Source organism: Stegostoma tigrinum, chromosome 44, assembly GCF_030684315.1.
Source record: "Stegostoma tigrinum isolate sSteTig4 chromosome 44, sSteTig4.hap1, whole genome shotgun sequence".
Classification (NCBI taxonomy): Eukaryota; Metazoa; Chordata; class Chondrichthyes; order Orectolobiformes; family Stegostomatidae; genus Stegostoma; species Stegostoma tigrinum.
The window spans coordinates 12,820,087-12,847,588 of NC_081397.1; the positions used below are offsets into that span (position 1 = coordinate 12,820,087).

The following is a 27,502-nucleotide window of genomic DNA, read 5'->3' on the forward strand; positions in this document are numbered from 1 at the left end:
ACCTTGACTCGCCCACTTGGAATTAATCATCTTAGCCCTTTATAAACTCAGGTATGGATTTGAGGAACTGGCCACCCCGGGCTGCAACGAGCCCATGTAAACCACAAGTAGTGGTTCTATTTTGGTTTTTGACAACAAATAATGGTCCCTTTCCAGTTCTTCTTCATGAGTTATTACAGCCATCAGTGCCAGCATTGTATCACACACCTATGGGAATATGATTATCATTGAAATGTGTTGCTTCATTCAGAATCCCATTCCCCTTCAGTTTATTGTACATTTCTGAATTGTATGCAGGTTTCACTTGTTGCTTGTGTCTTTATCTTCAAAGCCCAGTTAATTGGAATGATACAGCATGGGGATTTAAAGAGTAATCCTGAGCACCCAATGTAAATTTGCCTGGAGTGCATTGTATGTTTGGAGCATTTTAGTGCGATGGGTTTTGTTAATCAGAAATTGTACGACTGTTATGAATGAGTGCTTTGGTTTGGTCTCTACAGAAGCATTTTGTATAACTTCCAGGAATTGTATTGGGGATAACGTGTACAACCCATTATTCTCCGAATGGAAAAATGGAGCTTTAAAAAGAACACAACTTTGAAAAATGAGTTCCAACTATGAACATACATCTGTCTGACTGATCTCTCCTTGAATTGACAGTCTCATAACATCAAATTGAGAACTGTGAATGCAAAACATCTGAAACAAAAAACAGAAATTCCTGGAGAAACTCATCAGGCCCCACAGCATCTGAGCAAAGACAGATCGAGAGAAATAGAGTTAGCATTACAGGTTCTCAAGTGAGATCATGCAATTTGGTAAGAAGAATAAAAGCATCGACTATTTTCTAATTGGAGAGAAAATTCAGAAGTCTGAAGTGCAAAGAGACTCGGGAGTTCTAGTCCAAGATTGTCTCACAGTAAACTTGTAGGTTGAATCAGTAGTCAGGAAGACAAATGCAGTGTTGGCATTTATTTTGAGAGGGCTTGAATATAAAAACAGGAATGTTCTACTGAGGCTTGTGTAAGGCTCTGGTCAGGCCACATTTGGATTATTGTGTGCGGTTTTGGGCTCCATATCTCAGGAAGGATGTACTGGCCTTGGAGCTGGGTTCAGAGGAGGTTCACAAGAATGGTCCCAGGAATGGAAAGCTGAACATATGAGGAACATTTGAGGACTCTGGGACTGTACTCATTGGAGATGAGAAGGATAAGGTGGGATCTAATTGAAATTTTCAGAATACTAAATGGCCTGGACAAAGTCGGTGTTGGGAAGATGCTTCCATTGTTAGGAGAGTCTCGGGCCCAAGGGCACAGACTTACATAAAAGGGAAGGCCTTTTAGAATGGAGAAAAGGAGAAACTTCTTCAGCCAGAGAGCGGTGAATCTGTGGAATTCACTGCCACAGAAGGCTGTAGAGCCAAGGTCATTGAGTACATTTAAGACTGAGATATATAAGTTCTTGATTATCGGGGGATCAATGATTATGTGGAGAAAGCAGGAGAATAGGGTTGAGGAACTTATCAGCAATGATTGAATGGCGGAGCAGACTCAATGGGCCGAATGGCCGAATTTCTGCTCCCATGTCTTATAGTTTTAAATGATGAAAGCACTGAAGAAACTCAGATAGTCTGACAGCATCTGTGGAGAGAGATGCATCGGGAGAGAGAGCGAGGGCAGGAGAAAAAAGACAGAAACCAGATTTATCACTACGGTGCCTAAACACAAAGTGCTTGTAAAACTCATTCGGTCTGGCTGGACCTGTGGAGAGTGAGAGAGAAACAGAGTTAACATTTCAAGTCCAGTCACCCTTCTTCAAATCTGACAGTAGCTTGAAAAAGATCCTGAGCAGAAATGTTAACTTTCCTGCTCCTCTGATGCTGTCTGGCCTCCTGTGTTTCTCCAGCTACACACTGCATTATCCATCTCATGACGGGTCTGTGCTGTGGGGGCTGGGCAATGGTCATGGAAGGAAGTGTATCAGGCTCTGAAATGATTGAACTCAACATTGGGCCCTGAAGGCTGCAGGGTCCCCAAGCAGGAGCGGAGATACTGTTCCTCCAGCTTGCAGCAAGACCCTAAGACAGAGATGTTGGCCGGGCGGAACACAGTGGGATGTTGAAGGGGCAGGCGACTGAAAGCTTGTGGCCACTTTTAACAGTTGGAAAAAATGTGTACCGCGAAGAAGTCTTCTGTGTTTTGTCTCCCCAGTGTGAAGGAGATTACGTTGTGAGCAGCGAACACAGTTTGAGTGAAATGCAGGTAAATTGCTGCTTCACCCAGAAGGTGTATCTGCAGCCTCGGGTAGCGAGGAGGGAGGAAGTAAGGGGGCAAGTGTTCCACCTTCTGTAATCGCATGATCTGACAGGAGGGTGGTTTTACTTCCTGCCTTTCATTGAGGTCAAACAGAGCAGCTGTACTCAGTCATTGGGCAGGGTACAGTTTCTGGTCACTTTTGTGATCTTGAAAGAAAAAGTCCTGCATCTGCTGCCTTTGTATTGCAAATATAGTTTTCCCTTTGCCTATCTCTATTTATATATGTCATTGCTTCGGTAAGACCCCAATGTATTTGAAGTTTACAAGAACTGAAAATAAAATGCTGAAGCTGCTTTTCTGGGAGAGGAAATAAATAAAAATGTGTTGAATTTGTCATTGACAGAAGCACAAATGTGTCAGATATCTTTACTGAACACACTTTCTTCAATGAGGCCTATCTCACTCATTTCTGAACTTCAATCCTTCCCCTAGGCCTGAAACGTCAGCTTTCCTGCTCCTAAGATGCTGCTTGGCCTGCTGTGTTCATCCAGTTCTACGCCTTGTTATCTTACATTTATATCTGATGGTTTTGACAACATAGGACTAATCCTATTATAAGAAATTGATATGTCATCAAGTGTATAAAAGAAGGGGGCAGTTGAACAAAGAGCAGAGAGCTAACTGCCATCTGCCAGAGCTAAAATGTCTCATCTCTCGAGAAAAACGATGGCGCACAGCCTTGTCTGTGTCTTAGAGAAAGCACCACCTGAATAATAAAGGCACCAATGGTACAACAAGTTAATATTCCTGTCAGAAGAATTGATGGAGCAGATGTTCCTGACAGAATGTTTGGCGGCGAAGGCACAGAACATCCCAAAAGAAATGCAACTTGGCTGTAATTTCAAGAGAGACTGTATATATCAAACAGGACTTGTATTTATTGGAGCAGCATGCCATAAGGGCTTTGCTTTATTTGGGAATAGTAGTTAGTAATTTGAAGGGGTTTATTCAGTCTGTTAAAAGTTTAGTTAATTTGTTCACTGTACTCGTTGGTTTTAAAGTGGCTGTCGTGGATTTTTTTCTTTAACCGCTAGACGATGCTGAACGGCAGGTTACAACACTTTTCATGCTCCTTTTTACAGATATAGAGTGAGGGGCTCCCCTTTGTGTGTTTTGGGTTAAGTTCTCAGAGAGAGGTAAACCCCCACTTTCTAACAATACTCTCCATTGTCATGAACAAATCAGTTTCAGTTATCATTGAGGAGGTTTGTCCTCGTGTGGGAAAACAAACTATCAAGAAATCATCAAGGTAAAAGTCGGCACAATCTTAACAGATATGGAAGATGACACCACAGTTGGCGGTGTAGTGGGCAGTGAAGGGGGTTATCTCAATATATAATTGGACCTTGATGAGATGGCCTGAGGAGTGGCAGATGGTCTACAATTTAGATAGATGTGAGGTGTTGCATTTTGGAAAAGCAAATCGTGCCACGACAGATGTAGGTGAGTTCACCGAGTTAAGAGGTTTGATAGCCCTTTACCTGCTCATTGAACACACCAACATCTCCAAACAGCACTGGAGCTACAAACCTTCACTCAAACCCTCAATTACAAGGATGTTGCCACAGTTTTGGAGGGTTTGAGCGAGAGGGTGGGGGTGAAAAGGCTGGGGCTATTTTTCCTGGAGCACCAGCAGCTGAGGGGTGACATTATAGAGGTTCATAAAATCATGAGGGGCTTGGATAGGGTGATTATCCAAGGTCATTTTCCCAAGTCATGGGACTCCAAAACTGGAATGCATAGGTTTAACTCAAAGAATGACTACAGTGTGGAAACAGTCCTTCGACCCTCAGAGCATCCTACACAGACCCATCCCCCATTAGCCACCTAACCTACACATCCCTGCACACTATGGACAATTTGGCAGAGCCAATCCACCTAGCCTGGGCAAGTTTGGAAGGAAACAGGAACACCCCAGAGGAAACCCATTAAGATCTGTGGAGAACATGCAAACTCCACACAGATAGTTGCCTGAGGGTGCAATCAAACCAGGGTTCCTGGAGCTGAAAGGCAGCAGTGGTAACCACTGAGCTACCCCTAAGGTGAGAGAGGGGAGTGTAAAAGAGAGGCTTAGGGGAATAACATTTTTGTGTAGAGAGTGGGGTGCTTCAAATTAAGTGGTGGAGGCTGGTACAATTAAAACGTTTAAAAGGTATCTGGATGGGCACGTGAACAGGAAGGGTTTAGAAGGATATGGGGCAATGTTGGCATTATGGACAAGATTGGTTTCAGATGTCTGGCCAGTGTGGATTCATTGGATTGGAAGGTCAATTCCATGCTGTACATGTCTATGAGTACAACTAATAACAGATATCCAACACTAAGTTTATAACTTGAACAGGAATTAATTTATTCTTAAAGCTGTACCTTTAGCAGAAATAAACGAAACAACAAGGTAGTCTAATTAATGCCTATGATTTCAACTCAGTTCTCTTTGGTCACATCTACCACATATGCATATGGACAGACAGACACATTTAAATGGATAAATTAAAAGAAAATAGATTTGCCAGTTTGATGACTGTTATCACAATGAGTGCAGGCCTTTAGGAAATCATTGAAAAATGCGTTATATCACAGGCAAATGGGATAATGTTTGGTTGAATCCTGTGATCACCGTTCCATGTAAACAGCTTCCATGAGGCTCCAAGAAACATTCACTTCTTTCTCATAAACTGGAAATCTGTGATTAGAAAATTCAACATTCATTCTAGGTTATGTGCTTTATAAGCTAGATAAAGTATAAGACACACACTCAGCTTCCCTCTTGCACCTTCCTAGCACGCAGCCTTCTGTGGTTAAAACAAACAACAGTTCAATTTGTGATTTCATTTTTTTCCAAAGTTCTCTGTGATGGGCTGGCCAGCACTGAGTTTCCCTTGATTGACCGATACAACATGCAACCAGCTGCCAGTCATTTTGTTTAGCGTATCCTGGTGCGGAAATGTCTGCAGTGCTCTTCGAACAAGAACTAGCCTACAATTATTTTTCCAGGACAATTTCCAAATACAAACATAAGTTTCTTGCTGTTTCAGAAATGAAATAGAAGCAAACTCCTGATCAAAGTTCCAAATTCAAGGTTGAAATTCAGCTCGTAGCTCCAAAATGGAGAATAACAATAATGGTCCCAACACAACATATATCCATATATTGTACATTGCATACATTGTGCACACATCTGTCATTAGATTCAGTGACCACACAGTCATCAGGCTACACCCTTGCTGAACAAATGCAATTCCTCAGTTCCCTTTTGTCACAATTTTCATTTTCTTTTATCTTTGTTCATGGGATTGGGGTAAGTCTAGACACACAGCTTTATTTTGCATTTTATTTGTTCTTGATGAGTCAATATACATCCCTATTCTCAAAATCTAGCACCTTGCAACTGATGAGGAATCCTTTTGTTGTATCCTTGTGATGGACCAGAGCGAATGTCCTTGTTGAATTATTGAACCACTGAAGGAATTGATTGTTCTGTCTGTGATGTTGCCCCTGGACATCATTGGACTTGCAGGAAAAAAAAGAGATTTAAAAAATCATTCCCAAGCATTCATTGTCTAAAACCTGTTTGAAATTTGGTTCGGACTTTTCAAAACTACAAAACAACTGTTCATTTTTGTTGCTATCAGAAACCGTCAAATAGAACTTTCGATGCAAAGAGCAGATCCCTTTGGCAGGAAAAGACAATAGAGGAAATATTCATTTGACAAAATTTCCCAGAATTATTTTGAAGGGGCGTCATTGGACTCAACATGTTAACTCTGCATAAGATGTACAGTAGAAATTCAACAAGATCCTTTGACAGCTCCTTACAAACCCACAACTACTTCCATCTCAGACCAGGGAAATACATTGGAATATCACCCTCTTCAAGTTCTCCTCCCAGCCAGTCGCCATCTCGACTTGGAAGTATATCACCCGTTTCTTCAGTGTCACTGGGTGAAAACCCTGGAATTCCCTCCCTAAGAACAGAAGAAATAGGAACAGGAGTAGGCCAACCTGGCCCGTCAAGCCTCTTCTGCCATTCAATAAGATTATGACTGACCCTCGAAGGGCATTGTGGGTCACCCTACAGCACATGGACTGCAGTGGCACATACCACCACCTCCTCAAGGGACAACTAGAAACAGGGCCATTAATACTGGCCTGGCAGCAATACCCATGTCCCACAAGAAAATATTAAAAATTTCAAGCGCTGTCGATATCTGACAAAATTCTCTCCAACAGTCAAGTACACAATGTTAAGATATTGAGCTAACAGTAACTTCAGAGATTGGCAAATTTACCCATAATTAGTATTAACATCCTCATTTCCAATTTCACAATCTATTACTTTATGAAAGTATGAAAGGAAATGAGAAAACTATCATAATTGGTAGGGCCATCACACCTTTCTTACCATTTATACTCTTCGGTTCCTGGGATTTATTTCTCAGTTCCAACGCAAGAAAGGTTGCAAGCAGAACCAAAGCAACTGCTATAAGACACAGGCGAAATAGCTGTCCAATAGAATAACGATCCACATTAAAAACAAAAAGAACATGCCCTGGTAAATTAAGGGGACATTAACATGAAGAAAATTCCAAATTTGCTTCATTTTGCAATCAGTCTGTTTTTATGATAATCAATGCATTCTGCAGTGGGGCTTGAACGTACAAATTCTGACCCAGGGAGAGGTCTTCTCCTTGTGAGCTGCAACATGGAGCATATGTATGATCAGCTGCTGGCTCTGTGGTATTCCAGCAGGGCTAACTCGCCCAGGTTACTTGCTCTAAAAACACGCAATAATCCTTCTAAAATGAAAATTTCACATTTGTGTTGAAAACTTCAAAAAAAACACAGAAGAATAATCATGGCTCTCCTGTCAACTTTTGAAATTATATCATATCTGATGGATACAGAGTGAAAGTGGAGAGCAAATGTGACATTCAAAATAGAAACAGTAGGGATGCTTGTTTGTTCTCTATTGAAGTGACAATATTAAAACTTGTAGCAATATTGGTAACACAATTAATGTCACCAATGGTACAGCCACATTTGAAGTACTGTGTAGAATTCTGGTCCCCCTGCAAGGAAGTGTGTTATTAAAATGGAAAGGGTGCAGAAAAGATTTACAAGGAAGTTGTTGAGACTGGAGGGTTTGAGTTATAAGGAGAGACTGGATAGGCTGCGAAATTTTTCCCTGCAGCAGAGGAGGCTTAGTGGTAGTTTTACAATATTCTGAGATGCATTGATAAGGTGAATGGTGAAGATTTTTTCTCCAGAGTCAGGGAATTCAAAACTACAGGTCATAGACTTTAGGTGAGAGAGGAATGATTTAAAAGGCACCTGAGGAGCATTTTTTTCACACAGAGGAAGGTGTGTGTATGGAACAAGCTGCCAGAGGAAGTACTGGAGGTGGGTAAAATTATGACATTTGGGCAATCACATGGATAGAAAAGGTTTAGAAGGATATGGGCCAAATGCAGGTCAATAAAGGCTGTTAGTATCATGTCAGCTCGAGCTCAGATTTGATGACCACAATCACACTTGGAATGAAAATGTACAACCACAGTGAGAGTGATGTGTCTAGTTCACCCATTCTCTTCATTATTGGAGGGATGTGCCAGCTCTGGGTGAGGGTGCAGAGGGAGATTTATCAGGAGGCTATCTTGAGGGCTGGTTGAGTATCAGTGATGGAGAAAGATTGAACAGACTGGGATTGTTGTCCTTCGAGCAGGGGAGATTGGGAGAGGTGGACATGATGGAGATGAATAAGATGATGAGAGACATAGATAGGGTAGACATGAAGAAAATTTTCCAACTTTGGTGGAGTGACCAATGAACTGCGTGGGGGATGAAATGATTAAAGATGAAGGGCAGGAGGTTTAGAGGGGAAGGAAGGGGAAAAAAAATCACTCACAGGATCTGGAACTCACTGCTTGTAAGGATGGGAGAGGCAGAAACCCTCATCGCATTGAAGAATTATTGGAGATAGGTTGGTAGGAACAACCAGAGACAGGGGCTATGTCAACAGACTGCAACTTCCCTAGATCCCATCAGAGACTAAGGCTTGCCTTATGAGGAGAGATTGAGCGGGTTGGTCAGGCTTTGGAAAGATAAGTGGAGATTGCGTGGTTGTTTGTTGGCTAGCTCAGTTGGCTGGACAGCTGCTCTTTGATGCAGATCTTCACTAACAGTGTGGGTTAAATTCCCCCACTGGCTGATATTGCCATGAAGGATTCTCCATCACAGACTCTCTTCTCTTCCTGATGTGTGGTGATCCTCAGATTAAACAGCCACCCGGTCTTTTCTCTGGTTAATGCCAGAGTGGGACCGTGGTGACGTTCCTAATTTTCCATTAGAGATAAACCATTAAAGTTGGGGGTGGGGGAAGGTTGTCAATGTGTGAGAGAGAAGATGTTTCCTCATGTGGGGCAACCTAGAACATTATTGTTTCAGGATAAGGGGGTGAGACAGATTCAAACAGAGATGAGGAGGAATGTCTTCTCTCAAAGTAGGTGGGAAGTGTTGATTAGGGAGTGCATAAGCCTGGGTTGTTTTGTTGGGGTTGGGAAGGCTGAGGGGGAACCTGATAGAGGTGTGTAATGTTTTGAGGGGAATGGACAGGGAGCACATGAACAGCTGTTCAACTCAGTCACAGGTTCAATAACAAGGTGGGGGGCATAATTTGAAGGTTCAGAGGGGGATGTGAGGATTGTTTCACCCAGTGAGTGGTGAGAATTGGAATGCACTGTCTGGGAGGGCAGTTGAGGTGGGAAACCTCACAACCTTCAATGAGCATTTGAAATGCCCCAACATTCAAGGTCCTGGGGCCCGGTGCAGGAAAATGGGATGAGTTTAGATTTAGTTTTGCTTTGGCAGTACATACCAAATGGGCCAAAGGATCTCTTCTGTGCTGCATGACTCAGAATGTCTCCAGTATTTTAATCAGCAATCCAGAGAAATATGTACATTGTCCACCATGGATAGTAATATCAGGCACATGCCTTGAACCCAAACACCAACAGATTGTGATGCCTGCTTGTCAATATTGCAATTATACAATCCCCTGTCATCAGTGCCAAATATCGTCTCTGTACCGACAATTCAGTTCCAGTGTCTCTCCTTTTGAAGGTGAAATGGGACGACATGGAAAGCCACATTTCCACCCACGATTGAAAGCAAAGTTGCATCATTACAGCTTACCATGGGCTTTCATTACATGGGTAACTGCTCTGTAAACATTCGCTGTCACATTGTTTCCGCAATGGATTTTCAAGCATCAGTCCCGCCAACCCATCCCCAATATTTCCAAATGAACCTTTTAAATCTTTCTGCTGTCACATTAAAAATATGCTGTCTAGTTTTGAACTCCCCCACCCAAGGGTAATGATCCTTAAATTCTCTTTATCTATGCCACAAAAGATTTTATAAACCTCTATAAGGTCACCTCTTGACCTCTTTTGCTCCGGCGAAGAAAGTCTCAGTCTTTCCAATCCATTTTTATACCTCAAACCTTCATTCCCAGCCACATTCTGGTAAATCTTTTCAGAACCTTCTCCTGTTTAACAATATCCTTCCTGTAACAGGGTGATCATAACTGCACACAGTATTCCAGAAGAGGCCTCATCAACATTCTGTACAACCTCAAAATGACATCCCAACTCCGATACTCAAATGTTACGGTAATGAAAGCAAGCAGGCTAAACTTGTTCTTAACCTCCCTGTTTATCTGTGACACAAATTTCAAAGAAATATGTACACAAACCCTTCGGTGTCTCAGTTCTGCAACATCACCCAGTGTCCTATCTTAATTGCATAAGGCCTGTCCTTGTTTATTTTACCTACATTGCAAACGTCACATTTATCCAAATTAAACTCCATCTGCCTCTCCTTAGCCTGTTGATATAATTCATCAAAATCTCTTTGCATTCTTAGGTATGTGTTCATTATACCACCGACATTTGTGTCATTTGCAAACTGACTAGCCATGCCTCCAACATTCTCTTCCAAAACATTTATATAAATGACAAACAGGCCCTCAGACAGCCCTTCCCCATTCCTCTCTGCCTCCTACTGTTCAACCAATTTTGTATCCAGTTGGCAAGCTCTCCCTGAATTCCATGTGATCTAACTTTACTAATTAGTCTACCATGCTGAACTTTGTTAAAGCTTTCACTAAAGTCTCAGTAAACAATGTCTACCACTCTACCATCATCAATCTTTTTGGTTACTTCACTGAAAAGCTCAATCAAGTTTGAGAGACATAATGTTCCTTGCACAGTACCATGCTGAATCTCCCTAATCAATCTTTGCCTCTCCATTGTGTCTAAATCCACTCTTTCACAATCGCCTCCAACAGCTTGCCCACCACCAATGTCAGACTCACAGGTCTACAGTTTCCAGGCTTCTCTCTACAGCCTTTCTGTAAGAGTGGCACAACATTAGCAACCCTCTAATCCTCTGGTACTTCACTGTGTTTACACATGATGCAGATATTATGCTAAGAGCCCCGTGTCAGGCTTCACAAAGAGCATTCCATCACACACCTGACTTGTACCTCATTGATGCTGGACACGCTTTGGGGAATTGGAGGTGAGTTACTTGCAACACGATTCACAGCCTCTGACCTGTTCTGGTTACCATCATGTGTATGTGACAAGTCCAGTTGAGTTTCTCCAGGAAACTCCAGGATGTTGATAGTGCGGGATTCAGTGGTAGTAACACCATTGAATAACAAAGTGGGTAACGGTTAGACTGTCCCTCAATGATAATCCCCATGATATTGATAGATAGGAGATTCGGTGATGCTAATACCATTGAATATCAAGGGTCAGTGATTAGATTGTCTCTTATTCTTGGTGGTCATTGCCTACCATTTGTGTGGCACGAGTTCCACTTGCCAGCCCAAGCCCAGATGTTGTTCAGATTCTGTCACATTTGAACCAGGAATACATCAGTATCAGAGGAGTGATGAATGATGCTGAACATTGTGCATCAGTGAGCATCTGACCTTGTGATGGAGGGAAGGTCATTATTGCTGCATCCCTGCTCCTGTCCTCAAATCTCTATCGCTGGGAGTGGCCTGTCATAAGCAGCTGAAACAGATGTGGCACAGAATCATCAAAACATTCAGCGGCACTAACTAGACAAAGGAATGACCAAGCTGATACTCTGATGCTTAGGTGGTTCGAAACCCACTGTCGAGAGCCAATTGTTAATTTACACCAATAAGATGCTTCATCTGAATGCTTTGCACTTTTTATGGTGAATGAACCGTCTTTAGTTTGTTTTATAAACTGATTGTTCCGATACAATTTGAAAAGCTTATGCCTCCTCAAGGTCCAGAATGGGGCCCGGCATTTCATGACAATCTTCCCACCTCTCAGATCATGTTGTGGCTTGGCTTCCAGAGTTAGGGTTTCATATGAAACTGCAAAAAGAAATGTGACAAAAGCTGGACACAGAATCAGATTGCAGCTGAAAGATCAATGGTATCGATTGTAAGAGCGGGGAGGTGATGTCGGAGCTGTACAGGGCTTTGGTAAGGTCACAGCTGGAGCACTGTGTGCAGTTCCAGTGTCTGCACTGTAGAAAGGATGTGATTGCACTGGAGGGGGTGCACAGGAGATTCACCAGGATGTTGTCTGGGATGCAGCATTTCAGTGTTGGAGGGAGGCTGCATAAGCTTCAGTTGTTGTCTTTCGACCAGAGAAGGTTGAGAGGCAACATGATAGAGGTCTGTAAAGTTATAAGGAGCATGGGTAGAGGTATAGGAAACAGCTGTTCCCCGATTTGAAGGATCAATAACAAAGGAGACATTGTTTTTTGTGAATGGCAGGAGGCTTTGATGGGTATTTCAGGACTTTTCACCCAGAGGTTCATGGGCATGAATGGCACAGACTCGACAGCCCTCTGCATTAAAAAAGTCCACAGATTCACTTCCCCTCAGAGTGAAGAAAGTCCTTTTCTTTTCCAACTTCAAAGTGCCCCCACCCCCCTTATTGTAGGATGATGCCCCTTTGGTCCCAGATTGTCCGACACAAGGGAAAATAACCTCTCTCCGCATCTGCCCTGTCAAGTCCCTCTAAGGATTTTCAATAAGGCTGCCTCTCATTTTACTAAACTCCAATGAGTACAGGCCTAAGTGACTCAACCTCTCCTCATGGGAAATTACTAACTCCCAGTTCAGGTGCCCAACTGTATGTCAGTGACTCATGCTGAAAGATGTATGTTTGGCTGAAACTGGTCTGGGAGGTCAGGAATACCATTAAATCAATGTGCAATCCACTTCCATCCTGTGTAAATCAGAGTCAAACTGGGCTACATGCGATTCTAAACCTACAGCAATCTGATTGACTCTAAACTGCCCTCTGGCAATGAATGCTGGCTGAGCCAGCGACGCCCTCATTCTGTGAATGAATTTTTAAAAGTACACATACCAACGACGATACCTTGCACGGTTTTAGTCCTGTAGCATAAGAATGATGTGCTGCAGGAGTAAGACCTACCAGTTTCACTGTTCACAGCATTTCATAAACATTGCTCTGTGTCTCTGTAACTTCCACACCATTTTTGTCACAGGAGGTAGTTCGTCCCGTATCTGTCCCACATTGCAATTTTAAAGCATCTCCTTCTTTTTCAAACCCACTTGAGAGATACAGATAAATCCAGTTGCATCCAAAAGCTGAAGAAAGAGAGAAAAGCAGGAAGGTTGAAAACCCATTTATTGTATCCTTTTTAACTCCTCACTGCAGTGAACACAATGCACAGCTCGGCCTCAGTGTCTGTGTTCTCCAGAAGAAATTCCCCACCTCATGCAAAGTGTTACTCTATTACCAAGCAATGGACATCTCCAAGGCACCAATCCCACCCCCCGCTACCCCCCCGCTTGATTTTCACCACGTCCACAAATGTCTACTCCCTCCACCACCGACACTCAGCACCAGCAGTGTCTACCGTCTCCCAAATGGACTGCTGAAATTCACCAAACATCCTCAGACAGCACCTCCCAAAACTAAAAACACTTCCTCCTAATCATAAAAGCTCCTGCATGTTTCAATGAGATGACTTCTCATTCTTCTAAACTCCAGTGAGCCAAATCTCAAACTCATAAGACAATTCCTCCAACCCAGGTATCACACTAGTGAACATTTCCTGTGCTACCTCCGATGAAGTGACACCTTTCATGAAATAAGAGGAGAAAAACTGCTCATGATGCACCTGATGTGGTCTCCCCAGCACCTGGGAGAGTTGCAGTAAGACTTCCATATCCTTATATTCCAACACCCTTTAAGTAAGGGCCAATATTTTCCCTTTGCCATTGCTGATTACCTGCTGTTTCTGTGCCCGCAGGAAATGCTACACTTGTCCCCACAACCGCAGGAAATGCTACACTTGTCCCCACAACCTTCCCCTGCAACCGCAGGAAATGCTACACTTGCCCCCACACCTCCTCCCTCACCCCTATCGCAGGCCCCAAGATGACATTCCACATTAAGCAGAGGTTCACCTGCACATCTGCCAATGTGGTATACTGCATCCACTGTACCCGGTGCGGCTTCCTCTACATTGGGGAAACCAAGCGGAGGCTTGGGGACCGCTTTGCAGAACACCTCCGCTCAGTTCGCAACAAACAACTGCACCTCCCAGTTGCAAACCATTTCCACTACCCCTCCCATTCTCTAGATGACATGTCCATCATGGGCCTCCTGCACTGCCACAATGATGCCACCCGAAGGTTGCAGGAACAGCAACTCATATTCCGCCTGGGAACCCTGCAGCCATATGGTATCAATGTGGACTTCACCAGTTTCAAAATCTCCCCTTCCCCTACTGCATCCCTCAACCAGCCTAGTTCTTCCCCTCCCCCCACTGCACCACACAACCAGCCCAGCTCTTGCCCCCCACCCACTGCATCCCAAAACCAGTCCAACCTGTCTCTGCCTCCCTAACCGGTTCTTTCTCTCACCCATCCCTTCTTCCCACACCAAGCCGCACCCCCAGCTACCTACTAACCTCATCCCACCTCCTTGACCTGTCCGTCTTCCCTGGACTGACCTATCCCCTCCCTACCTCCCCACCTACACTCTCTCCACCTATCTTCTTAACTCTCCATCTTCGGTCTGCCTCCCCCTCTCTCCATATTTATTCCAGCTCCCTCTCCCCATCCCCCACTCTGATGAAGGGTCTAGGCCCGAAACGTCAGCTTTTGTGCTCCTGAGATGCTGCTTGGCCTGCTGTGTTCATCCAGCCTCACATTTGATTATCTTGCTGTTTCTGTGTGCTGGCTTTCTGTGTTATACGTATAAGCTCCCCCCACCCTGGCCAAGTTCCTTTGTGTCACAGTTTTGCAGTTTCTCTCCATTTCAAGAAAGCTCTTTTTTTCTGTTCTCTCTACCAAAATGATCACAGCTTGATGTTTTCCCAAACAGCCTGCTTTAAATCTCACAGTTATTTGAAGTATTCTGGTGGTGTTAAATTCTGGTACAGATTCATTGAATGGACTCTGTCTGATGGGAATAAGCCAATGAAAATGGTCATTGGCCCTCATTGTAACTGATGTATCCACACAGGTGAAGAGTTGAAAATGGTTCCAGTGATCAGTCTTTGAGTTGATATTCCTAACTCTGAATGAGAAAGACTGAGATCAATTCCCATTTATTGCATATTTGGAAATGGTCACATAAAAGATGTGCACAGCAAGACTTCAGGTTTTAAAATGGTTATCCAAGAAATTTGCAGGTGCCTCCTACCTTGTGTAATCCCATGGGCAGCAAGATTCACTAGAAAATAGAAGGAAATTGAAATGTAAATGTAATTATTTCTGTCAGTGTCCTGGACATGGCGAAGCAAAGACAATGTCAAAGCCATGAAAATGAAGAAGCAGCAGAGGAACAACATATGCCCCATCTGTGACTCAGTAGGAACTGTGCAGTTCCACTGTAATGGAGGCAGAAATATGAATTGATATGAACTGCATGGTGACTCCAATGGTTTCCTGCCCTTGTCTCATTCCACGTTAAAATCATGCTTTTGTACCTTAGTTAGGTAGCCACACTGCCAGAAGATATGGAGGCTTTGGTAAGAAGTTCCAGCCTTGAGTGACTGTCTGTGTGGAATTTGGACATTCTCCCTGTGTCTGCATGGGTTTTCTCCGGGTGCTTCAGTTCCTCCCACAGTCCAAAGATGTGCAGGTTAGGTGGATTGGCCATGCTAAATGGGCTGAAGAGCCTGTTTCTACATTGTAAGGAATTTATGATTCTATGGAACGGTTTACTGGGATAGTGCCAGGTTCAGAGGGTTTTTTTTAATTCATTGACAGAATGGGGGTGGTGCTGGCTAGGCTGCATTTATTGCCCATCCCTAATTGCCCAGAGGATAATTGAGTCAACTGCATTGCTGTTGGTCTAGAGTCACATGTTGGCCAGAACAGGTAAGGATGGCAGTTTCCTTCCCAAAAGGGCAGTAGAGAACCAGGTAGGTTCCTCCAACAATCAACAATGGATTCACGGTCATCAATAAACTCTTAATTTCAGATACTCATCGAATTCAAATTCCACCATCAGCCATAGCAAGATTCGGACCCAGCTCCCCAGACCGTGATCTGGGCCTCTGGGTTAACAGTCCAGCAATAATAACACCAGGCCATTTCCTCCACTTGATATTTATTAGGGTAATAGTGATGAGAAGAGACTGGGCAAACTCAGGTTGTTTTCACTTGAACAGAGGGGTGACCTGATGAAAGTTTATAAAATTATGAATGGCACAGGTATAGTGGATAGTCGGAGTCTTTTTTTTCCTGTTTATGAGACAGGAGAGAAAACACAGCCAACTCCTATCTGGCCGCTGCTCCAAGACAGAGGGAGAGAGACAGGAAACCTCTGCCAATTCACAGCACTCACACACATTCCCACCCCGACTCTGTTTCTCTCTCTCTCTCACTTCTGCTATTGTTCTTAACCTACTACTCATGCTCGCACTTCTGATTCAGAAAGGAACACTGCAGTGTCACCAATTTGCATGTAAACAATTTTTGTACACGCAGTCTGAAAGTGTTCATTTGATATTTCCTGTGTTCAGCACATCCATACTGTGCCACTGACCCATCTGTTTTTTTTAACAGCACAGGGTTGTTCATAAAAATAAATTATTAAGACAGTCAGTGTTGGCACAGGGCCACGAATGGGATGAGCTTGATCACAATATTCAGTAACACAAAAACTACAGGAGATGCTGGACATCTGAAACAACAATAGGAAGTGCTGGAGAAACTCAGTAGGTCTGGCAGCAACTGTGGAGAGAAAGAGAGAGAGAGAAACAGGGCTAATGTTACATTTATAAACACAGCAGTGATGGAGAAACTTTGCAGGCCTGGTAGCATTTGTGAATAGCGACAGAAAGGGTTAATGTTACGGATTATTACCAGTATACCAATCTCCTGTACAACTGAAGATTAACCTCCCATGTGAATGGAAAGCAATGTAGGAACACAAACCCAGTCTAGTTCATTGTTCAATAGAACTGTGTGAAACACCCTCACTGTTCTGGATCTCGGCAACTGAGTTCAACGGCATCAATAACACCTCCGCTGAGAATGGAAAGGCAACTTAATATCTCAATGGAAAGAAACTTCAGAGTGCTTCAGTGCAGGGGGATCTGGGTGTCCTTGTGAATGAATCTCAGAAAGCTGGCATACAGGGACTGGATTTAGTAAAGAATGGGAGTACCAAGGTAGGGAAGTGATATATTTGTACAATGCATCAGTGTTTCTACATCTGGAGAACCTCATAGAGTTTGGGCCCATTTACTGGAGGAAGGAAGTAATTGTATTCGTGGCTGTTCAGAGGAGATTCACTTGATTGATTTCAACGATGAGGCCTTTGACTTCTGAACAGACATTGAGCAGATTTGGCCTACTCTCTGGAGTTAAGAAAAAGGAGAGGAAATGTAATTGAATTTTATGAGAAACAAAAGATGGGATTGACAAAGACGACAGAGCGAGGATATTTCCACATTTGGGACAATCTAGAACAAAAGGTTTCAGAATAAATAGCTCCATGAAGGCCAGTGTCCTGTCAGCAAGTTACCCTTTACTTGCACAAGCATAGTACATAACACTGACTCAGCTCCTAGTGTGAACAGAATCCCTGACATTCCTGTTTTTATCTGTCAGCCAGGACATTCTGGTCGGACCAGGTTAACAGCCCCAGTCAGGGACGCATATTCTGTGAGATCCATCTGATTGACCACATCCCAATTCCTGGTGTTGGGGTGTGGTGGGTGCTCAGAAAAGAGACTGAGGGGAATTTCCATGCATAGGCAGTGGTGGATTTCGAAGCAGATATTTTAAAATTGTCAACGAAAATATGGTTCAGGTCAAATGCAGAACTCAACGAGAAAGCAGAATCACCCGTGGTTGGCGAAGGTGGTCATTGAGTACTGTCCAATTCAAAAATTCAGGCAAGCAAAGCAGCAAAGTGTATAGCGAGGTTGGAGAATTGGACATCTTTCAGGAAGGTGCAGGCAGAGATTTAAAACTGAGAAAATTGATTTTTGAAAGTAAGATGAAAAGAAACATAAACATAAACAGAAAGAGCTTCCGTGGATATGTAAAAGGAAGGAGAGCAGCTATCTGTAAGAAATGCTCCAGAGATTACAGAATTTTGGAAGATCAATGCATCATCAATGCATCCAGTGTTTCCAGGGTAACTTCATTCACTGTCTGAGATGTGGATGATCAGGTCCTAATGGTTTGTCAACCTTTAACACCATTGTTTACCCCGGCACCATTCTGTTCCTAAAACTGATTTCATTCAGTTTTGACCTCCCAAGCTACCCTTGTTTCTCTAACAAGTCTTGGGGACTAACTTGGGTTCTCTAGTGGAGACAGGAGCAAGGTACGTGTTCAAATCTTCTGCCATTTCTTTGTTCCCCAATATAATTTCATTGGGATTCTGGCTGCATTGGATTTATATATATATATATATATATTTTAAACTTCTTCCTTTCACATCTTTATCAATATTTGTACAGTCAATTATGTTTTTTACTGCAGTTTTACTCTCCTGCATTATCTCCCATTCTTGAGCTTATATTTTCCTCTTTTTATGATTTCTAAAATATTCTCAGACCTTGGGCTTGCTGTTCCCTTTCCTCTGGTCATTTCATGTCTCTCCCATTTGGATCTACACTCTCCCTAGTCTCTTTTATAACCTGTAGTTGACCAATCTTTCCTCCATTTTTATTAAAGTAAGACAGGAAGGAGTAATTTCTGTAATTCATGAGTACCGTATTTAAACACGAAACATTTGCTATCCACCAGCAATTACTTCCGTATTACTGCACAATCCATCCTTGTCACTTTGTGCCTCTCACACTCATAGTTCCCTTCGTTTAGAATCCGGATCCGAGCTTCTGGTTCAGCTAATTGGCTCTTCACCTGAATGAAGAATGCTGCCAGATTATGGTCACTTCTCCCCAAGGGAGATGCTCATAATGATTCATTTCTCATCTCAAAATATCATACCTAGAATCACCTGTTGTCCAGTTGGTTCTTCAAGGTGTTGGTCTGGACAACCATGTCTGTCTCTCTCTCTCTCTCTCTCTCTCTCACACACACACACACACACACACACACACATTAAGACCTTTGCAGGAATGAGCAAGAAATACCCTCCAGCCAATGGTGTCCACATCCCACAAATGAATATTAAAAACATTGCATATGTATTCACGCACATGCTCATGGAAATACTCCACCACTTTAATTTACATATTGATCGGACAAAAGAAAGTCACCCAAGATTACAGTTGCACTGTTATTGCTTAATCTCTGATGCCTTGCTTAGTGCCTCAATATGCTTGGAGGGAGACAAATGGAATTTTGTTGCAAAAGGATTTGAATATAGGAGCAGTGAGGTCTTGTTTCACATGCATCAGACTTCATGCATTTTGGAAGATCAAATTCAAGGGCGAACTATACAGTCAATGGAAAAGTCCTAGGGAAAATTGATGAACAATGAGATCTGGGTGTTCAGGTCCATTGTTCCCTGAAGGTGACAACGCAGGTCAATAGGGTGGTCAAGAAGGCATATGGCATGCTTTCCTTCATCGGACGGGGTATTGACTACAAGAGTTGGCAGGTCATGTTACAGTTGTATCGGACTTTGGTTTGGCCACATTTGGGGTACTGTGTACAGTTCCGGTCACCACATTACCAAAAGGATGTGGATGCTTTGGAGAGGGTGCAGAGGAGGTTCACCAGGATGTTGCCTGGTATGGAGGGTGCTAGCTACGAAGAGAGGTTGAGTAGATTAGGATTATTTTCATTAGAAAGACAGAGATTGAGGGGGCTACTCTTTGAGGCCTACAAAATCATGAGGGGTATAGACAGGGTGGACAGCAAAAAGCTTTTTCCCAGAGTGGGGGACTCAGTTATTAGGGGTGATGAGTTCAAAGTAAGAGGAGGAAAGTTTAAGGGAGATATGCGTGGAAAGTTATTTACACAGAGGGTGGTGGGTGCCTGGAACGCGTTGCCAGCGGAGGTGGTAGATGCAGACACATTAGCGTCTTTTCAGATATATTTGGACAGGTACATGGATGGGCAGGGAGCAAATGAACACAGACCGTTAGAAAATAGATGACAGTTTAGACAGAGGGTCTTGATCAGCGCAGGCTTGGAGGGCTGAAGGGCCTGTTCCTGTGCTGTAATTTTCTTTGTTCTTCTTTGTTCTTGGTTCAGTGAGGCTGCACCTGCAGTCCTGTGTGTAGCCTGGGTCTCCTTAGCTCAGTCAAGATGTTATTCCACCTACAATGAGCCATAAAGATTCATCAGACTTGTCCCTGGGATGATTGCAATATCCTATGAAGAGACAGTGGGCATACTGGGCCTTTATTCTCAAGGGATTTGATGGATGAACAATAGTGTCATTTAAAACACTGTCATACAGTCCCTAAAGGGAGAGACATGGCAGATACAGGTTTCATGTTTGCAGGACACTAGAACCAGGCAGGATTTTAAAATAAAACGGTATTAGCTCTCAGACAATGGTTTATTTTGTTTTGCTTAATGGATTGTGATCTTTTAGAATTCTGATCGCGCAGGGGGCTAGAGCCGCTCCATCTCCCTATATGTTTAATATCGAGGCTGATAGATTTTTTATCATCCCAATCATGAAACTCTGCACGGAAATGTACAATTGATAGACTTGTTGGTTGAAAAACATGTTCTCTGAAAGAATGCAATGGCTATGAAAATATAGCATGTGAGATCAGAGCCTAGCTGTGGTTTGTCTCAGGGAGAGACTGCAGATTACAACGAGCTCTTGATCAATTGGATCAATGGGGTGACAAGTGGCAGATGCAGTTTAATTTGGATAAATGTAAGTTATTTGATTTTCATGAAACAAACATGGGCAGGACTTATACAATTAATGGCGGGACCCTGAGTGCTGTTGCAGAACAGTGGGACCATGGGGTTCATTTCTTTGAAATTTGTGTCGCATACAGAGAGGGTGGTTAAGAAGGAGCATGTTTGCTTTTGTTGCCCAGAACAGTGAGTATAGCAGTTGGGGCACCATGTTGAGGTTGCATAGGACATCGGTGAGTCCCATTCTGCAGTACAGTGTGCAGTTCTGGTTGCCCTGTTTTAAACTAGAGAGTGTTTGGGAAAGATTTACCAGGATGTTGCCAGAAATGGAGGGTGTCTGTTCTGAAAATAGGCTGAAGATGCTGGAGCATTTTTCAGTGGAGAAGAGGAAGTTGAGAGGTGGCTTTATAGAGGTTTATAAAATCATGAGGGGCATATATAAGGTAAATAATGTGGGTATTTTCCCAACAGTAGGGAAGTTCATAACTAGAGGGCATATTTTTAAGGTGAGGGGAGAATGTATTACAAGGAAATGAGGAGCAACATTTTTTATGCAGAGAGTGGTTCATTTGTGAAATGAACCAACAGAAGAAGTGATGGAAGTAAGTACAGTTACAGAGTTTAAAAGGCATTTAGACAAGTCCATGAAGAGGATATGTTTGGAGAGGAAAGGGTGAATTGCAGGCAGGTGGGACCAGTTTAGTTTGAGAATACGATTGGTGTGGACTAGTTGTACCAAAGGGCCTCCTTCCATGCTGTATGATTCTTCGACCCTATCAGCAACAACTGAGTCAAGTCTCATTGAAGCAGGTATGCCCAGTAAAGGTATCTGACATATTTGTGTTTCTATAAATGTCAGCTTCAACACATTTTATTGAACTACTGGTCCAGGAAAAAAAACAATATGAACAATGTTTTCAGATCTTGTAAATGCCATTTAAGTTGCAGCCTCAGTGAAGAACTGATGTATGTGACGATAGGTAGATAGACAGATATGACATTTTCTATTTAAATTTCCAACATCATTTTTCAAAATTGAGTGCACATCCATCAAAATTGCATCATTTCATTGACAATGTAGCCCTGAGCATCGGTTTAATGTTCTTGACTTACCTTCATTACGGGGAAAAAAACCATTATTAAATGCTAGGATTTTTGTCAAATACAGTGCTCAGAATGCAGTTACCCCTGGTGAGATTTAAAAGTTAAAAGAAATTTCAAATCACAAACCATTAAATCTTAACCATTGTAACAAAAACTCATTAGACAACAACAGAACATAGCAACCCTTTTGAAATACCAATCATTTCATGCACTAAAATGCTACACCAACTGACAATGCCCCTCGGTGAATTTGTGTCCAATTCAGACACACAATAAATAATTTTCTGAAATACTTACACCACTGTTTTGATGGAATGGGAGAATCCAGCCAATGCTTGCCCTTCAAACCCTGTTGTCACAAAAGGATAGGTGTGGATTCTTTCCAGAAAAGAAACAGTCCTGAAGCTAGCAGCCTTTCCGAATGCTTCTATCTCCACACAGCATTGTGAACCACAATGCGAATTCTGCAAGAATCTTCTTTATTTTGACATTTCCCTTTTTTGATTTTGTTTTTGTCCTTTGAAGAACTTTCACCACAGCCAGAGGAGTGTTTTTGTTTCTAACGAGATGTGAGTAAACAGTGTTGCAATTGCCTGTTTCAATCAAGATAAAAAGAGAAAATATGCAAATGAAATTGTATTGGTATTTCAGATGATAATGCGAACTGCAGATGCTGGAGAATCCAAGATGACAAAGTGTGTAGCTGGATGAACACAGCAGGGCAAGCAGCATCTCAGGAGCACAAAAGCTGCCAAATCGGGCCTCGACCCAAGATAACTTTGTTATCTTGGTATTTCAGATGGGTGGGTATCAGCGCTTCTTGGAAATGCATCTCACTCTGCAGTGTGCAATGGGCAGAACTGTGTGTGGATAGTTTTTATTTTACACGTGTTAGGGCATTGTGCAACATTGCAAGAGTGTCATCCCAATAGAGGTAATATCTCATTGAAGGCAAACTTAGAACTAGAATTAGAAGTACGTTTATTGTCACATGTACTCACGTACAAAGTATAGGAGTACAATGAAATGTGTGCAATGTTACCATGCATTGTGCCATCTTATTCCAAATGTAACTAGATACAAATCTGAGGTACAAAAATAGATTATTTACAAAACTATGTCCTATAGTTTTGGACTCCCCCACTCTGGGAATAAAGACCTACTCACCCTATTCATGCCTCTATGAGATAGCCTCTGATGCTTCATGGAATAAACAGCCAGCCTATTCAGCCTCTCCTATTGCTCTCAACCTCTCATGCTGGCTACATCCTTGTAAATCTTTTCTGAACCCTTTCAAGTTTAACAACATCCTTCCTATAGCAGGAAGACCAGAACTGAATGCAGTATTTTAAAAACGGCCTAAACAATGTCCTGTATAGCCACAAGATGATATTTCAACTCCTACACTCAAAGCATTGACCAATGAAGGAAAGTATGCCAAATGCCTTCTTTACCACCCTATCTACCTGAGATTCCACTTTCATGGAGCGATGAACCTGCACCCCTCGGTCTCTGTGTTCGGGAACACTCTACAGTGCTCCACCACTAACTGCATAAGTCCTTCCCACTTCCAGACACTGGATTAGAAAGTGTCGATGCAGGAAAGCTGCTCCTGATGACCGGGGAGTCGAGAAACGGGGCTTGTAGTTTGAGGATAAGGTAAGAATACAAAAGGTGCTGGAAAAGCTCAGCAGGTTTGGCAGTATCTGTGCAGGCAGTAAGAGAAACAGAGTTAACATTACAGGCTACAAATACAGGAAGTGTTGGGAAACTCAGCAGGTTTTGCAGCATCTACGGAGAGTGAGAGAGAAACAAAGTTAACACTTTCAAGTACAGCAACCCTTCTTCAGAGCCGATAGCAGCTGGGGAAAGGTGGTATATTGTTACTTGATACATTCTCCATGATGATATATATGCTGAAGATAATGGGCAGGAGGCAAAGGAGTGAGCAGATAGACAGAGACAGAGCTGAAAGAGAGAGAAAGAAAGTTCAACAGACAAAGAAATAATAAGTAATGAACAAAGGGAAGGGGAAAAGCTGATAATGCGGACCATGACTTGATGAAAATGAGATGTCGTGCTGAAAGCAGCCCAGGTCATGACAGGGTCTGTGCTGTGGGGGCTGGGGAAAGGACATGAAAGGAGATGTATCAGGCTCGGAAATGGCTGAATTTGATATTGAGCCCAGAAGGTTGCAGGGGCCCCAAGCGGGAGATGAGATGCTGTACTCCCAGCTTGCTCTGAGCTTCGCTTAGTACACTGCAGCAAGACACGCAAATGGAAATGTTGGTCAGTGTGGATCATGGTGGAGTTTAAGGGGCTGGCTTGGGGAAGCACAGGGTCATTTTCACGGGCAGAACGTAGGCGTTCCACAAAAGTGGTCGCTCAGTCTGTGTTTCATCTCCCCAGTTTGGAGGAGACCACATTGTGAGCAGCAAATGCAGTTTGAGTGAAGTGCAGGTTGATCACTGCTTCATCCAGAAGGTGTGTCTGGAGCCTTGGATGATGAGGAGGAACGAGTTAAGTGGGCAAGTGTTACACCTCCTGCGATCACACCATCTGACAAGAGTTTGGTTTGACTTGCTGCCTTTGGTTCTGGTGAAACAGGAATTGTTACTCAGTCATTGGAAAGGGTACAGTTTGTGGTTGTGGTGAGTCAACAGGTTTTGGATCTTCAGAGAAAAGCCCTGTCTCCTCAGCCTTTGAATTACGAACACGATTTTCCTTTTATCTTTCCATCTATCTATTTATTTTCATATGGATCATTTCTTCAGTTAGGTACCAATTTAATTGAAGTTTACAAGAAATAAAGAAGGTGCTAACGCTGCATTTCCAGGCCAGGAGTTAAATGAAAAATGTGTTAAAGCTGTCATTTAGAGAAACACATATTAGTGAGATATCTTTACTGGACATACTTGCTTTGATGAGCTTGACTCAGTCAGTGCTTATCTTCAGACCTTCCCAACAACAAGGGACAGCTGGGCTCTAACCTCACACACTTCATTTTCATAGCCACTGCAGTAATTCAGAGAACAAGTCTTTCAGCCAACAAGTCAATCAATTCCATTATTCTGTTTACATGATATTACCACACACATGTTCCTAATATATAGAAGAATCTTTGAAGTAACAATACAACAGTGAGCAGCTTGCCCATAAGACCATGAGACCAGAAGACATAGGACTGGAAGTAAGGCCATTCGGCCAATCAAGTCCACTCCGCCATATAAATCATGGCTGATGGGCATTTCAACTCCACTTCCCTGCACTCTCCCTGTAGCCCTTGATTCCTTCTGAGATCAAGAATTTGTCGATCTCTGCCTTGAAGGCATCCAATGTCCCAGTCTCCACTGCACTCTGTGGCAATGAATTCCACAAGCCCACCACTCTCTGGCTGAAGAAATGTCGTCTCATTTCGGTTTTAAATTTACCCCCTCTAATTTTAAGGCTGTGCCCTCAGGTCCTAGTCTCCCCGCCTTACAGAAACAACTTCCTACCGTCCACCCCTTCGAAACCATACATTATCTTGTAAGTTTCTATTAGATCTCCCCTCAACCTTCTAAACTCTGATGAGTACAATCCCAGGATCCTGAGCCGTTCATCATACGTTAAACCTGCCATTCCAGGGATCATCCATGTGAATCTCAGCTGGACATGCTCCAGGGCTAGTATGTCCTTCCTGAGGTGTGGGGCCCAAAATTGGACACAGTATTCCAATTGGGGCCTAACTAGAGCTTTATAAAGCCTCAGAAGCACATTGCTGCTTTTAAATTCCAACCTTCTTGAGAAAAATGACAACATTACATTTGCTTTCTTAATTACAGACTCTACCTGCACGTTAGCCTTTGGAGAATCCTGGACCAACACTCCCAGATCCCTTTGTACTTCTGCTTTGCTAATTTTCTCGCCATTTAGAAAATAGTCCATGCCTGTATTCTTTTTTTCTAAAGTGCAAAACCTCACATTTACTCACATTGAATTTCATCAGCCATTTCCTGGACCACTCTCCTAAACTGTCTAAATCTTTCTGCATCTTCCCCACCTCCTCAGTACTACCTGCCTGTCCACCTATCTTTTTCATCGGCAAACTGCACCAGAATGCCCCTAGTCCCCTCATCCAGATCATTAATATATAAGGTGAACAGCTGCGGCCCCAAAACTGAAACCTGCGGGACACCATTCGTCACCAGTTTCCATTCCGAAAAAGAGCCTTTTATCCCAATTCTCTGCCTTCTGTCAGGCAGCCAATCCTCAATCCAAGCCAGTAGCTCACCTCAAACACCATGGACCCTCACTTTGCTCAGCAGCCTCCCGTGAGGCACCATATCAAAGGTCTTTTGGAAGTCTAGATAGATAACATCTACTGGGTTTCCCTGGTCTAACATACTTGTTACCTCTTCAAAGAATTCTAACAGGTTTGTCAGGCACGACCTCCCCTTACTAAATCCATGCTGACTTGTTCTAATCTGATCCTGCACTTCCAGGAATTTAGAAATCTCATCCTTGACAATGGATTCTGGAATTTTACCAACTACCGAGTTTAGGCTAATCAGCCTATAATTTTCCATCTTTTCCTTGATCCTTTCTTAAACAAGGGGGTTACAACAGCAATTTTCCAATCATCTGGGACTTTCCCTGACTCCAGTGACTTTTGAAAGATCACGACTAAAGCCTCCGCTATTTCCTCAGCTACCTCCCTCAGAACTCTAGGATGTAGCCCATCGGGGCCAGGAGGTTTATCAATTTTTAGACTTTTTAGCTTTTCTAGCACTTTGTCTTTTGTAATGCCTACCATACTTAACTCTGCCCCCTGGCTCTCTTTAATTGTTGGCATACTACTCATGTCTTCCACTGTCATGACCGATGCAAAGTACTTATTAAGTTCTTCAGCTATTTCCTTATCTCCCATGACTAGCCTTCCAGCAAAAATTTGGAGCGGCCCAATATCTACGTTTGCCTCTCGTTTGTTTCTTATGTATTGAAAGAAGCTTTTACTATCATTTCTAATATTACTAGCTAGCCTACCTTCATATTTGATCCTTTCCTTCCTTATTGCTCTCTTTGTTATCCTCTGTTTGTTTTTGTAGACTTCCCAATCTTCTGATTACCCAGTGCTCTTGGACACTTTATAGGCTGTCTCTTTATCTTTGATATATTTCCTGACTTCCTTTGTCAGCCATGGCTGTCTAATCCCACCCCGGATAATCTTTCTTTTCTTTGGGATGAACCTCTGTACTGTGTCCTCAATTACACCCAGAAACTCCTGCCATTGTTGCTCTACTGTCTTCCCTGCTAGGCTCTGCTTCCAGTCAATTTTCGTCAATTCCTCTCTCATGCCCCTGTAATTACCTTTATTTAACTGTAACACCATTACAACCAATTTTGCCTTCTCTCTTTCAAACTGCAGACTGAACTCTACCATATTATGATCGCTGCCTCCTAAGTGTTCCCTTACTTTAAGGTCTTTTATAAAGTCTGGCTCATTACATAGCACTAAATCCAGAATAGCCTGCTCCCTTGTGGGCTCCATCACAAACTGTTCCAAAAAGCCATCCTGCAAACATTCCATGAATTCCTTTTCTTTGGATCTACCGGCAACATTATTCACCCAATCCACCTGCATATTGATGTCCCCCATGATCACTGTGACCTGCCTTTCTGACATGCCCTATCTATTTCTCGGTGCATCTTGTGCCCCTGGACCTGATCACTGTTAGGAGGTCTGTAC

The 27,502-nt window shown here is 42.9% G+C and overlaps 1 protein-coding gene across 1 annotated transcript in view; it reads left to right on the forward strand.

Moving 5' to 3' along the window:
• LOC132207190 (histone H3-like) overlaps positions 1 to 27,502 on the forward strand; it is a 913,943-nt gene that overhangs the window by 853,752 nt on the left and 32,689 nt on the right. The gene's annotated exons all lie outside the window — the stretch shown is intronic.